This window comes from Carassius gibelio, chromosome A22 (assembly GCF_023724105.1).
Source record: "Carassius gibelio isolate Cgi1373 ecotype wild population from Czech Republic chromosome A22, carGib1.2-hapl.c, whole genome shotgun sequence".
Lineage (NCBI taxonomy): Eukaryota > Metazoa > Chordata > Actinopteri > Cypriniformes > Cyprinidae > Carassius > Carassius gibelio.
The window spans coordinates 9,825,006-9,839,731 of record NC_068392.1 but is presented as its reverse complement, the minus strand read 5'-3'; the positions used below and the strand labels follow the sequence as shown (position 1 = coordinate 9,839,731).

General features: G+C 36.2%; 1 long non-coding RNA gene across 1 annotated transcript; it reads left to right on the top strand.

Moving 5' to 3' along the window:
• Nucleotides 1-8,675: 8,675 nt before the first annotated feature.
• LOC127942653 (uncharacterized) lies at nucleotides 8,676-11,443 on the top strand. Its single transcript, XR_008149367.1, has 3 exons — nucleotides 8,676-8,929; nucleotides 9,047-9,326; nucleotides 10,002-11,443. It is a non-coding gene; the product is annotated as an uncharacterized LOC127942653 (long non-coding RNA).
• Nucleotides 11,444-14,726: the final 3,283 nt, after the last annotated feature.

The following is a 14,726-nucleotide window of genomic DNA, read 5'->3' as shown; positions in this document are numbered from 1 at the left end:
GATTGTACTTAAAACAAGAAAACAAATGAAAAAAAAAATCTTCCAGTGGGATAGGAAAAATGTAAACTTAAGTTTCCAAATAAAACAAAATTACTGAAAAAAAGCTAAAGAATTTTCTAGCTTTGAAGCTATGTATATTCTGGTAAACTCATAAAGGGTGAAGAATGTCGATAAAAGAGTTACTAATTTTTTCAGGTAAATGGCAACATCAAGTAAATCTAAAAATAATAATAATAATAATAATAATAATATAAATAATTGATAAATATAGCTATATGAATAATTGCCACTGTATTCACTACACAATTATTAATATATTAGCATAATATTAATATTTAATTAAAATAGAATAGCGAGTGCTATTGGCAGAGCGTGCCCACTCATTCGCGCATGAACATTTGAAAGCAGCCGCCTGAACTCAGATGACCATGAGGAAGAAGAGTAGGGAATGTGATGAGGTGTTAGGTAGAGGAGGATTGAGGAGGTGGTGTGGCCCTTGAAGACGCAGACATGGAGGCGGGTTGTCACTTTGGCATCTGCGGGGGTGAGATAGGGACTTGGCTGCACTGCAGGGGGTGAAGCTGGCCAAATCTGCACTTCTCAAATGCGGATGCACACACAAACCATGACAGCGTTTTACCTCCAGTCTTTATAATTTGATGCTCTTTGCTAGTGCTTGCCAACTGCATCTGATAACTATAAAGGACTCAGCTGATAAATGACAGGCTAAATACAGCAATCAGTCTTCACACTTCATACTATCTCTTTCACAAACCTCTGACCCTGTGGTCCTCTCAGGCCTTTAGCTTAATTCATCCCTCATGTTTACGAGCCACTCTCCTGCAGTCTATTTACTACGGCCCCTGGTTTTGCTCAAGCGGGCCTGTTTCCCATTTCTTATGAGATATCCTGTCCGTTATTAACTCCTGGTAACAATCCAACAGCCTAAGAGACTGGACATGATGACATACTGCTTTCTTGAATGTATGAACTAAATCACTAAATCATGATTTTAGCAGACTTCATGGGTTTCCTAATTATTGGTACTTCAAAAGATAGAATTTGAGAAAAATAAGTGTGATTAATTGTATTGAATGTGCTCTTGGAGTGTACTTCAAATCTGGTAAGTATATATATATATATATATATATATATATATATATATATATATATATATATATATATATATATATATATATATATATATATATATATACAGAGCTGGGTAGTGACGGATTACATGTAATCTGGATTACGTAATCGGATTCCAAAACTCAAGTACTTGTAATTAGAGTAAACTACTTTTTAAAATACTCGTAATCAGACTACAGTTACTTTTTTATGGATTACATGATTACATTTTATTTACACAATGGTAATAAGTTGTTTACAATTCATTGATTCTCCTAAATTTCCTTTTTTTTCTTCCTTTTATAGTCTTTTTCAAAATTCATGTTTGCAGTAAGCTATTTTTGTTTTTGTTTTTAATTGACACATTCATATAGTGTTTAATTAGATTAAATATTTAACCTGGCAGTGATATTGCTGTGAATTTCATGTTTTTCAATATTGTTTTTTTAAGTAAGTAATTAATTATAAGTTTTATTCAGTGTTACTAGCAAACACTAACAGCAAGGCACATTAGTGTTAGTATTAACTTTATATACATTGCCCTTGAAAAAAATTGATTAAATTGAATTAAATCTATTTTGTGGAATATATTTTTTCTTTGTATATGTCAAAATAGTACAAGATTAGATTAATTCAATATATGTGCAATCAAATAAGGATTAGCACAAATGTAATCTAAATGTAATCCAAAAGTAATCAGATTACGTTACCAAAAATGTGTAATCTAAGAGATTAAATAACTGATTACAATTCATAAGTAATCCACCCAGCTCTGTATATATATATATATATATACAGTACAGACCAAAAGTTTGGACACACCTTCTCATTCAAAGAGTTTTCTTTATTTTCATGACTTTGAAAATTGTACTGTGTATATATATATATATATATATATATATAGTACTTGCAGATAGGATATTAATGATTGTAATGCAATTACAAATGTTCACCAACACAATACAAACAGAAGTACTGATACTTTCACTAAAATATTATTGCAGGTAGACGTGTGTAACAAATTAGCAAGGTAGTGGGAGGCCAGAAGAGGAGATTGGATTCTCCAAAGAGCTATTAGCACCGAGGGAAGAATGTGCAGCTTCCCTTGTTTAGTTGTTTGTCTTAAATCACCTTTACGTTTAAACTTCAGAGGAAGTCAACTCCCTCCGGTGATTGAATCCAGCTCCTCTCCTGATCCCTCACTAGTCTGCATCTGGAAAAGGGGAAATGACATGTCTTTTGAGGTTTTGACCCTGACCTCATAAAATATGGCCTTTCTAGAGTGGCAGGATTGTTTGAACAGGGTTTAGTTTGTCTTAGCATTGGTTAGCATGTTTTATTTCTTATTTATAGTGTGAATGAGATATGCGTGCACGATTTACTAATCTTTCCCTCAATTATAAATTGAGAGAACAAATTGCACACAATTTAGCAAATCGAGAGAACTAAATAGTTATCGTGTCCATGCCCAGTCACACCCAGTCATAGTACCACATGGTATTTCTCCCATATACAAGAAACTCTATAAGAAGATTTGATGTTTTGAATTAAATACATTTATTGTATATAGTGGAGACCAAGGATAGATGTCATATGGGGAATCACCGGAATAGTGTCATAACCCTGCTCCACAGAATCCACTATGTTGGTGAATCACCGGTCCCCGCGTTAGTAAGGTGAGCAGAGAAAGGCTGCTTCCAGGATCTAAAGATTTCATCATGCAGGTCATTGAAAAACTGCAGCTTTCTTCACGTGGGACAAGAGACAGGGCCAACTTAAGAAATGCAAATTGAGCTTAGAGGACTGGAACTCACGTGGTTCGTCCGGTCACTCAATACTTAGCTTTTCAGTAGCACGCACTAAATGTCCACTAGCTCAGTATAGGCTGCAGAAGGCCACGCCCCCTCGCTGGCTGCTAAGTGAGAGAAATCCTCAGAGTCGGATGCTGCGGTGTACAACATGTCATCTAATCTGAAGAAAAATGACCTTGTGTGTCCCTAGGCTGGGACATAAATAATCGTGGATAAATTCCAGCGGTGAATCTGCGTGAGAGTGCTCAGACGAGAGAGGGAGAGAAAGGGGGAGGCCCGTCTGTGCAACCATGCCTGTGCGCAAATGAGCAATCTGAAATTATTTACCCAACGCATTTTTTATTTTGGTCGCGCAGTGCAGATTCCACTGTGACAACCTACCCCATTTGGTGCTACAATGTTCCGTGCTGTAATGTTTCTGTACAAAAATGTACTTTCCAAACCCTCAAGAATTAAGATGTATGCCAATTTAGTGTGACAAGGTTCCCCAGTTTCCCCTATACTATAAGCTATGTATGAATATTGCAAGATGCTTATAATGACAGGTGAAGAGAGAATTATACATAAAAGCACATTTTTATCAAATAAATCCAAATAAAAAAAATCTTTGTGGTCACCCAAGCAAGTGCCACTTTCATCATCTTTTAGGAAAACTGACAGCCCCTTCATAACTAATGCCATTATATATATATATATTAAAAAAAATAAGGACAGGGCAAAAAAAAAAAAGAGCACAAGATGTCTTTGGTAGTCCTTGCCGTGCTAATTAAGAATGCCTGTGTGTCTATTTTCATTTGCTTTACATTTCAAATGACAGCTGAGGAGCCAGACGGGCCCTCGCATCGGTGTCAAGCACCTTGAGCTCGCGGAGGACTGTGAGTGCCGTCGCCTAGCAACGGCGGAGAAGCAGCCGGCACAAGAAAAGAAAAGGGATCCCTCTCTGAAAATGGTGTGCCATCGCGCCTATTCATGCTTTTGTTCGGCCAGTTTAATTTAAGCTCTGCCGTCGGAACATTATGTTGCTTTTTATAAAACATCCAACTGTATGGTATGTTCTATGTAGTGATCTATCTATCTATCTATCTATCTATCTGTCTGTCTGTCTGTCTGTCTGTCTATGTGTCTGTATGTCTGTCTAGGTATCTAAAAATACATAACATATAGTAATGAATATAATATATACAGGTTTATGCATTTTTTGTTCACGTTTATGCACCCCTTTTGTTGCATTGCTCTTTTTACCCATGCATCTGCAGTCACAGATCTGTGTGGGGGTTGACCACAGTCTGGATCGGATTTTAGGCCGGTGGATGAAGGTAGAGGGGTAATTTCCAAATGGATTGGCTCAAAGCGTGTCTTTGTCTTCCCTGGCTTTCATAACCAGACTTAAAACTACAGCCCGCATAAACATGAAACCTGCGCCAAAAAGAGTCCACAGAGACAATACATCATAGACGTTACTACTGCATCTGATTTAAGCTTAGAGCTTAGTCATGCAGTATCAGTTAAAATACAAAAAAAAAAAAAATTCCCATTTAACCATAAAATTAATTTCAATTAGTCGATTTCCACCATGTATTCTTTTCTTGTTCTAGTCATCTGACCATACTCATACTATATTTAGTGTTGACTATATATTTAAATATCATTCTAATTCTTTCTAATTCATTTTATACATTTGTATTGCAATATAAAATATTATGATCACAGATTATACACAGAAATAGCCAGTGTAAATATCAAAGCAATTGTGTTTGTGCAGATTTCCCATTAGTCATTTAAACTAACGTGGCAACTGTCTAAGCTTCTCTATTCATGAGGATATCCAAGTGCATCTGTTCCATTAGAAAACCCCCTCAAAACAAGGACTATCAGAAGTCCTCTTGATTAGAGGACTGAGATGCTCTTCTTGATACAGAAGTGGGCAGTCTCTTGTCTTTGAGGAAGTGCTGTGCTTCATCAGTGCTGGTGTGTTGGGCTCTTTACCAGACTGGGCTGTTTTAGCAGACAAAAATAAAAGAGTAAAACCAATCACTAGTTAGGTGCACTTGTGCAACAAGTCAATCGGAGTACACAGCATGCAGCCTCGCCCAACGGCACCTACCACCCATGATGATATAACACACAAAAAAAAACTTCAGATTATGAAGCAATTATTTAACTGAACAATTGTGAATGATGTAATCAGTGGTACACCCTGTCCTTTTCTATGCAATAACAAAAATATAGATACTTTTTTTAACCACCGAGCTCACTGTTTACTATCTGGTTACAAATCAACATGTTGATATTGTCTGCTGATTAATGGGATAGTCCAACCAAAAAGATTTTTCAACTGTTTTTGTCTATACAATGAAAGTCCATGGGGTCCAAAACAACACTGGAGCCCACCAAAAGTCACAAAAAAGTCGCAAAAAAAACGAATGGGGCCCTAGGACCTACCGAAAGTCAATGGGATCCAAAACAAAATAGGAACCCAGTGAAAATCAATGGAGTCCAAAACAACATTGGACCCCACTGGAAGTCAATCAAGCCCAAACAACACTTGAGCCCATTGACTTTCATTGTGTAAACAAACAAACTGAGATATTTTTGGTTTGGAAGGACACCATTATTTTTTTTTTCCAAAAATATTTCCTCATGAAGAGTTTTGCACTGTTGTATCATGTTTATTTTGGAGCCAATTGAAAACTACAAGTCAATGGCATTTGATATTCTTGTACTCCAGCTCTTCGTAGCGTCTTGCACTACGCTGGTAGGTCTGCGAAGCACTCAGTCAGGGCCACGAAAGTTATTCACAAACACTTCCAGCCTACCTCCGTCTCCTCCACTCCACATTCTGTGATGAGTCTTGGCCAGACCTAATGTTGAGTATCTAAAAAGAGCCGGCTGGCTGTGTGGGCGTACTGAGTGGAGTTCAGGCCAGGAAGTTGCCTACACATGCCTCAATCTGAGTCAGTTTTCACAGAGCTACATTAGGACAAAGGGTTTGAATATCAGACTGTAAAAAGCTGCGTCTGATCTGAACTCACACTCTCCAAAACCCCCGATCATCCTCCCTGAACGCCCCCACCGCCTCCACATCACATGCTTGCACACGGCTGGGTTTAAATCATGAAAAAAATCCTGTTAGGCTTGTTTTTGGTCACAGTAAACATGTTGACGTGATAACATTTATGCACTTGAACGAATATGAACCCAGAAAGATTTATCGATAGAGCATTTTTTGTCTTGATTTCCAGGAAAAATATTTAAACATCCTAACATCATTGTTGAGAAGCAAAGCTACAGGCAGTCAGATTTATGTAAAAAAAATATATACATATATTAAAATGTTAAAACATTTTCAACATAATTTATTTTTGAATAATATTTTATTAAATTAAAAAAGTTATTTAAAAAATGCCAACGAGTTTCCATTTTTCCTTCTTGCTTTAGACCCTCATTGAACATATAAATATTTTAATTATACAAATTTTAAATATTAAATATTTTTTTATAATATTTTAATAAAATAAAAAGTAAATAAAAATGGCAATGGTTTAAAATTTTCTTGTTATAAGAAATTTACAAAAATTTATATATAATAAATATATTTTTTAATATAAATTAAATAAACAAATAAGAATCCCAATGAGGTTGTATTTTTTCTTGTTTTAATCAGTTGTTTAACAACATTTAGTCAGATTTAGGTTTACAAATATATAGAGATTACTGCAAAGATTATAAAAATATATTCTGAAAACACAATACAAAACGTAATGCATATTATTAAGTAAATATAAGTATAATCATTTTTGCGCAATGGAACATTTACAAATAGTACAAAACAAGGAACAACAACAACAATAATAATAAATACGAAAAAAAAATCATGGTAGGCCTATTTTTTGTTATTAATTATTCTAAGTGATTTAATTAAATGCCCTACTTCACATACAAAATCTATACGTTTTGGTATTTTATGCAAATTGTTACTATTGTTAACAGTATGCTTCTGATTACGTAAGTGATTTGTCATGGTGACACTGCCTAATGCAACTGGACGCAATAATAAAAGCACCTGTGCTAGATGGGTGCCTGTTGTGGCAATAATGAAGTTTACAAAGAGAGGCACAAAAAAAACACGTTTGTTCTGCGTTCTCCATGCAGCAAGAGAAGGAGTGGAGAGCCTTTTTATTTCTGTGAAGGTGACGCAGAGTACTTTAACCTGTCCTATAACAGCCATTGTCAGCAGTTCGTCCGTGGGTGCCGGTAAATAAGGCGGCGGCGGCTGCTAATTCCCTTGACATTTACACATCTCTCACGGTGACTCACTTTCGGCTGGTAGGTAGAGAGAAAGGCAAAGTTATCAAAAGATGGATTTATTGTTATGCCTCACTTCTTGGCGTTCATAAACCACGCTGGTCCCGAGTGTGTATCCCGCCATCAACACCCACGCACTCGCTTTTGTTGACAGTGCCAGGTGTTCTTTCCTCCATTTACCTCAGTGACTGTAATCTCAGAGAGCGCGTCAGCATGCGGGTTAGTGCGTCACGTATGGCAAGCCAAAAGGGTCAGAATTACGCCTAGATTAAACGCGTTTGCATACAAAACGCCGTTTTTTACGGCGTTTAAAACGGTATTAGCGCCGTCAAATACGCCGTCCTTATAGCAGACGCCGTAAAAAACGCGCGTAAACCGTAAAAAACGCCGCAAAAAACGGCGTTTTAGTGTTTGTAAAAAGCGCCGCTTTTAACGCCGTCGGCTTGCCACAGGACGCCGTAAAAAACGCCGTTCTGAATGCACAAAAGCGCGCGTTATTTACGGCGTTTTCCTTGTAGTATAATGAGCCACGCCCGCTGATTTCCACAGCCAGTAATAATGAACTGTTCTCACCCAATCAATGATGACCTGACTCAGACCAGACTAGTTTACATTCGAGTTCGATTGTTATTTTAATCACTCGATTGGTTGGTTGGTTGATATGAAGATGGCCAGGAGAATCTTTATTTTGCGTTGTCAGCAGAAGCTGAACAATTGCACTCGACAGCTGACAGAAGATCAACTTTAGTGAGGTAAGGATTGCTTTGTTTCAGATTATATAAAACATGGGCGCTGTCCTGCAACCATTTTTCTCCAACCGCAATTAAACGCACCTGATTCAGCTAATCAAGCCCTCAACGGCATGCTGGAAACTTCTAGTCCGGTGTATTGCAAGTTGAGCTAAACTCTGCAGGACAGTGATCTTCTACGACTGAGTTAAGACACCCCTGTTTCTGAACCTTGGATTTGTGTGCTGTCTTTAGCACTAAGTTGAATGTTCTTATTCTATTCTTAATTATCTCTTTTATTATATTGCTGAACATTTTGCATCCTGAAAATTCAGTACTTATAAGTGGCTTTCTATTTTTTTAAGGCTAGAAACAATGTAGAGAAGCATTGAATGGGCGAGAGGAAGGCTGATCACTGCACCAGAAGCAGACGAGTTACTCCAAGATCTCAATGAATATATAGCAGAGGTACAAAAGCATAGGCAGCATGGACAACAAGTTAAGTAATTTCTAAACTATTTGTCTTCTCTTTAAACCTTCTGGCTATAGCTTTCAAATTGTCTGTCTAGCAGGTTCTAAGTATAAAAGATCCAATATTAACTTTTAGTGAAGATTAATTGAAATGGTGAACTGAATTTATTACATTAGCCATTCTGAATAGATTATCTCTGATGAGATTGTCTCATCTTTTAAAATCTTAGTACATTTTAAAATCCTTTTTTTTTCTTTTGGCCTAATATTGTATAAACTATTGTGGCCTAAAGCAGATCATAGATTTACAATAATTTATTGTTGCAGCCAGTTCCAGTTATCAGGCTCCACTCTGATCGAGGTGCACCCCATTACAGCATCACCAGAGAGCAACTTTCCTTTCTGAGGACATGTGGTTTTAGTCTTCCTTCAATAGCAGAGATTCTGCAAGTGTCTCTGGCTACCGTCAAACGCCGCATGGAAGTAAGTTTGGTTTTAGAATTAGCTTTTTATGACTTGTCATGCATGAAAAGAGCATTTAGAATGAATTGTTCAAAATTAGTTTAAGCAATAATACTTATGTTTACATGTTTGTTCCAGGAGATTCCATTTGAATCGCTCTCTGACTTAATCTGAAATAACCGATGTAGATCACAGACATTGTGGATGGAAATGACCAGCTGGGATCGGAGGCTGTCAGGGCACAGTTACGGGCAGGTGGAAATCGTGTACAATGACACAGAGTACGCAGGAGCTTGGTTCAAATTAACCCAATTGCAGCAGCACTACGGGACATGTCACAAAGACCACACAGAAGGTTGTACAGTGTTGCTGGTCCAAACTCCCTGTGGCACCTAGATGGCAACCACAAATTGATAAGGTAGATATCAGATTTTTTTTTTTTAATTCACGTGGTAACAACCCTATTATGACTAATTGAATCAAATTAAATTTAAGAAAATGGAAAATATTATTTGTTAAGGTACCAGCACAATAACACGCACAGCAAGATATCCTCTAATTATCATTAACAATAAAACCTCAGAAAGTATTGATGTAATTTTGTCAATATTGCACACCCCTAGTTTTTATCCTTTCAAAGAGATTTTTAACTAAATAAAATTGTGTATGATTGAACGGATGAACCCATCATAGATTGTCACTGGCAAAAGGGATACATTAACCTCATGATTCTGCCCCTTCTAAGGCTAAGGAAAAGCATTGCAGTGGCAATGACAGGGTTTTGTGAGTACTGCATAAACTAAAGAGTTTCTGGAAAAAAAAATGTTTGGATTTGGCTGTTTTTGCAGCAAATGACAATCAAATGTTAAAGGGATTGTTCACTCAAATGAAATTCGTCACATTTACTCACCCTTAATTTGTTCAACACTTGTATGAGTTTCTTCCCTTGATCACAAAAGAATACACTAAAAAGAATGCTGGTAGCTATTGACTTCCATAGTATAAATACTATGAACTTTGAAAGTTGACTTGTCTTTTAATGTCTCTTTTATATTTATTTATTTACTTAAGCCATTTTTCTCTTATGTTTTAGATGGAGAATTGTCATTCATGGTGTTATAGATGGCTACAGTCATCTCATAGTCTTTCTGCATGCCTCAAACAACATCCACAGCAGCACTGTAATGCCTTCTAGGGTCAGAACAGACCATGGAGGAGAAAACCATGATGTCTGTGTGATGTTGAACATTTTCAGGGGCTCAGAGAGAAGAGGCAGGAGCGTTCACAACTAAAGAATTGAGAGGCTCTGGGGTGACATGTGGCGGGGATTGACTAACGTATATTACAATCTCTTTCACTTCCTGGAGGCTGAAGGTATCTCTGACATAGACAAAGAAATGCACATATGGGGCTCTTCACTTTGTCTATGTGCCGAGGATCAACAGGTGTTTATCAGCCTTTACTCAACAGTGGAACAACCATGGGCTGAGAACAGAACAACACCCAGGCAGATATTTGTTCGAGGCTGCCTGGAACAACAAGGACAGCGAACCACTGCAATGGAAGAGATCTTTGGCAGAACAGCTGGACCAGCAGATGAACCTGTTCTTCAGGCACCGGCAGCAGAATCAAGCTTGCAGGAGGCACCAGTGTTTGACTGGCCAGAGGGAGTAGCTGTTCCTCAAAGTGACTTCACATTGGAGAGTGCTGCCTTAGAGCAACTTGTTGCACAAATTAATCCACTTGGTGGTTCAAGGGGACAACTCGGAGTGGATGTCCTTCAAAACATTTTATCTCTTTTGATGTCTCTGAATCCCCAACATTAAAGAAATATAAATGGTTATTTTTGTAATCACAGATTATGGTCACCACTGACTAATTATATGGACACTGAATTTTTGGTGAGCCAACCACTGAGGTTTGTCGTGGGTGTGGATGGATCCACTTGAAGTTATATTTTGAGTAGCTGTTACAATATTTAAGTATGGTTAAAGGGTTAGCTCACCCAAAAATGAAATTTGTCATTAATTACTCACCCTCATGTTGCCCCAAACCTGTAAGACCTTTGTTTGTCCTCAGAACACAAATTAAGACATTTCTGGTAAAATCCAAGGATGATCCACATAAGCAGCAACGGTACTGCATCTTTTGAGGTCCAGAAGGGTATTAAAAGCCATTGATAGTGTTTCAACATTAATATTATAAAGTGACGTGAATAGTTTTGGTGCGCAAAAACAAAACAACTTTTTCAACTATCTAGTGAAGGACGATCTCTGAACAATAATTCACGAAGCTTCAATTCTTTATGAATCTTATTTAGAATTAATCTCATATTTCATCTAAAATATCTATCATTTGTGTTCTGAGGACTAACGAAAGTCTTACAGGTTTGGTACATTATGAGGGTGAGTAATTAATGACAGAAATTTCATTTTTGGGTGAACTAACCATTTAGGATGGCGTGAAATTTTAAAGAAACATCACCAATAGCATGTTCACCATTTGAAACTTGAAAATAAAAGTTTCTATTTCCCACATTAAGTGTCCTCTGATTTACTTGTACATCACCAGAAAATATTTACCGGAATTGTCATTTAAAAATGTAAAAATACTTTTTTGGATTATTAAAAATTATTTTTTATATTTCATAAGAACATCCATTTTATATAAAATACTAAAGGTATACTTGAGTTATTAAAGCCAACATTCCTCTCATCTTCTGTAGTTCTTGCATTCCTTGGTGCAGGGGCTGGGCAGGTGGGTTTAAACGCCTCTATTTCATCTGTCAATCACATTAAATACTCAGTGATTTGTTTACAAAGATATGAACAGTAACATTTTACTTAAAGGTATAGTTTGTCCAAAAATGAAAATTCTCTCATTTACTCTCAACCCTCATAAAATTCCTTTGTTCTGCTGAACACAACACATTTGAAAATGTCAGAAACCAAACTAAACAGATCTTATTCCTCCATAGTACTTATGTTTCCTACTATGGCAGTCAAAGGGGGATGAGATCTGTTTGTTAAATGACATTATTTCAAATGTCTTGTGTTGAGCAGAACAAAGGAATTTATACAGGTCTATAAAAACCTGTATAGAAGGGTTTAGAATAAATGATGTGAGAATTTTTCATTTTTGGGTGAACCATCCCTTTAATCATTCAGGATTATTGAATATGACAAAATTAGTGCAGGGGTGTCCAAACTCTGTCCTGGATAGCCACTGTTCTGCAGAGTTTACCTCCAACTTACCACAACACAACTGCCTGGAAATTTCCTGTAGGTCTAAAAACCTTGATTAGTTGGATCAGGTGTGTTTAATTGGGGTTAGAGCTAAACTCTCAGGACAGTGTCCCTCCAGGAGCAGGATTGGACAGCCCTGGCTTAGTGACTTTAAAATGTTAATTACGTTTTAGAACACTTAGCCTACACCTTCCCAAAGCCAAGAGATCCTTTTAGGGCAAGGATTTTAATTTAGTTAGGCAGTTTAAATTAGTTTAAATTTGTGTATATTACATAGCTACTATTCTGGATTGACTTCAGTCTTTGTTAAAATGTATCTATCCTTAAAGTTCTGTGTAAGTCAAAAAATGTTCTTTAGCGACTATTTGAAGTTAGACTCTTCTCATTTTAAATTTCTTCTTAATTAAGGCTACTACTACCTTGCCAAATTTTATAATCACAAATGTAAATTTTCAAAGAAGAGAGGTTAGAGTAAGACATTAAATCATTAATTCAAATGGCTGATTCATTCAATGAGGAATAAAGTGAATCATTTAATACCAAAGGCTGCTGTTGCTTGAAGAGGATATTGTTCTGCTGTGGCTTTGTTTGGACTCTTTTTGTCAAAATAGAGCAAAATGAGAAAATAGTTACAATTTTAGTTACTATTAATAGTAAACTCACTCAAAATACCGTACATGTTATATTGATTCAGTTCAATAAACATTTGCAAAGGTCCTGCTATTAGGAAAAACCCTCTTCCTCGTGTTTTAATTAACTGTATGTCATAAAATAAATTATATTGCAATTATTTACAAACAACATTTATTTTAAATGCTAAGCCTATAACTTATTTAAAGCAAAACTAAAATCTGAACTTTCTCCTCTCATTTCCATGAGTTAATCGTGACATAGTGTAACATTTGGTTGATAAACTATATACCTATTTATTATGTAAATAATGCTTTTTACTTCTCTTGTGTACTTCTTTGTACTAACGAAGCATTTATTTCATATTAGTATATTACCCTTGTGATTACTCACTGGAGTGATCTAGATACTGTTTTTTGAGTGGCTAGTATGATCCAGCAGTTCACTTCTGGGCTGAACTCCTGTGGCCAGTTGTGGGAGGTGGTGGTTAATAATTTGCTTTTTAGCAAAAGTGCCAAGTGGAATGTTATGACCAAGAGGAGCCTACCTGAAGGATTCCATATGCTTCAACCTGTGCCCTGACTCTCTACCTGCCAAGAGGTGTGTCAGAAGAAGAGGAATTCAGGGAATTAATGCTCCTTGCAATAAAAGGATCTTCTTTTTTAAAAGGATTTTCTTTTATTTTTGTTTCCTTTCAGCTCTGTTAAAAATTGTGGGGCAAGATCTGAATGTATTTGACTGTTAAATAATAAATCAGAAAACAAATTTGGTGTGGAAACTTGGCACTTTTATTTCACCAACATTCCAGAAGACCTAAACACAGACATTGATTCACATGACCTAAAATTAAAATGACTACTACAACATCTTAACATATTTACATATTAAAATAATGACTATTAAAGTCATTGCCACAAGCAGCACTTATTTGGGTCTATAAAAATGTAAAAACATGACCAACTTTCCCAAAAAAAAATTTGTATGTTTTGGGGACAGTTTTTTTTTTTTTTTTTTTTTGGAGTCAAGAAATAAAAACATGAAAGTAATAATGTATAACGGGACATACTCTAAACAAACTTGAAAAGGTTAGGTCTATGTTTTGTCCATTTAATGAAAGTGAACCAGTTTCATCTGTTGGCCAAGCTCTTCTGCCAAATATTTTTTGCATAATTTATTGCATAATAAGTTGGATCCTTGATGACTCTACAAGGGGAAAGAATAAATGTTTTACTGATAAGTTCTTAAAAAGCATGAATTCATTTTATACCATTTCTTTAAACCAGTGGTTCTCAAACTTTTTATACCAACCACTTCAGAAAATATTTGTCTCTCCAAGCAGCACCATAATGAGCAACATTACATTTCAGCAGCGTAGGCCTAACTATTCAGCTACAGCTCTGCACAGTTTTACACGAGGCAGTTTTATTTATTGTTGTCAGCCACTTCAACATTGTAAATACACAGTTTGAGCATTAACACTGTACTGTGCTTACATACCGGTAAATGAAAAAAAATGATTGAATTAAAATGTGTTGTACCAAAAGTGAAATAAAAACTGTACTGTACTTAGATGTAAAACAACAACAACACAACCAAAAAAAACAACTTTACTCAAATAAAGATCAAATTAAAATTTATTAACGTTCATTAATGTTTCATTTAGTGATTCCTCTTCGTAGCACTAGAGGGAGCCTGAGTACCACTAGTGCTACTCGCAACACACTTTGAGAACCACTGCTTTAAACAATCTTTAATTCATTTAAATTGTACTGACATTTGCGATTATCCAGAAAACACGAACAGAGTATCACGACTCAGATTTGCTCAAAATAAAAATGTAACGGGCAAATATAAAATAATGTGGCACCGACCGAGCAGTTTTAATGAGCAGCATTACAATTGGCCGATTGGAAAACCGTTCATACGTACTGGCTGTAGGAATC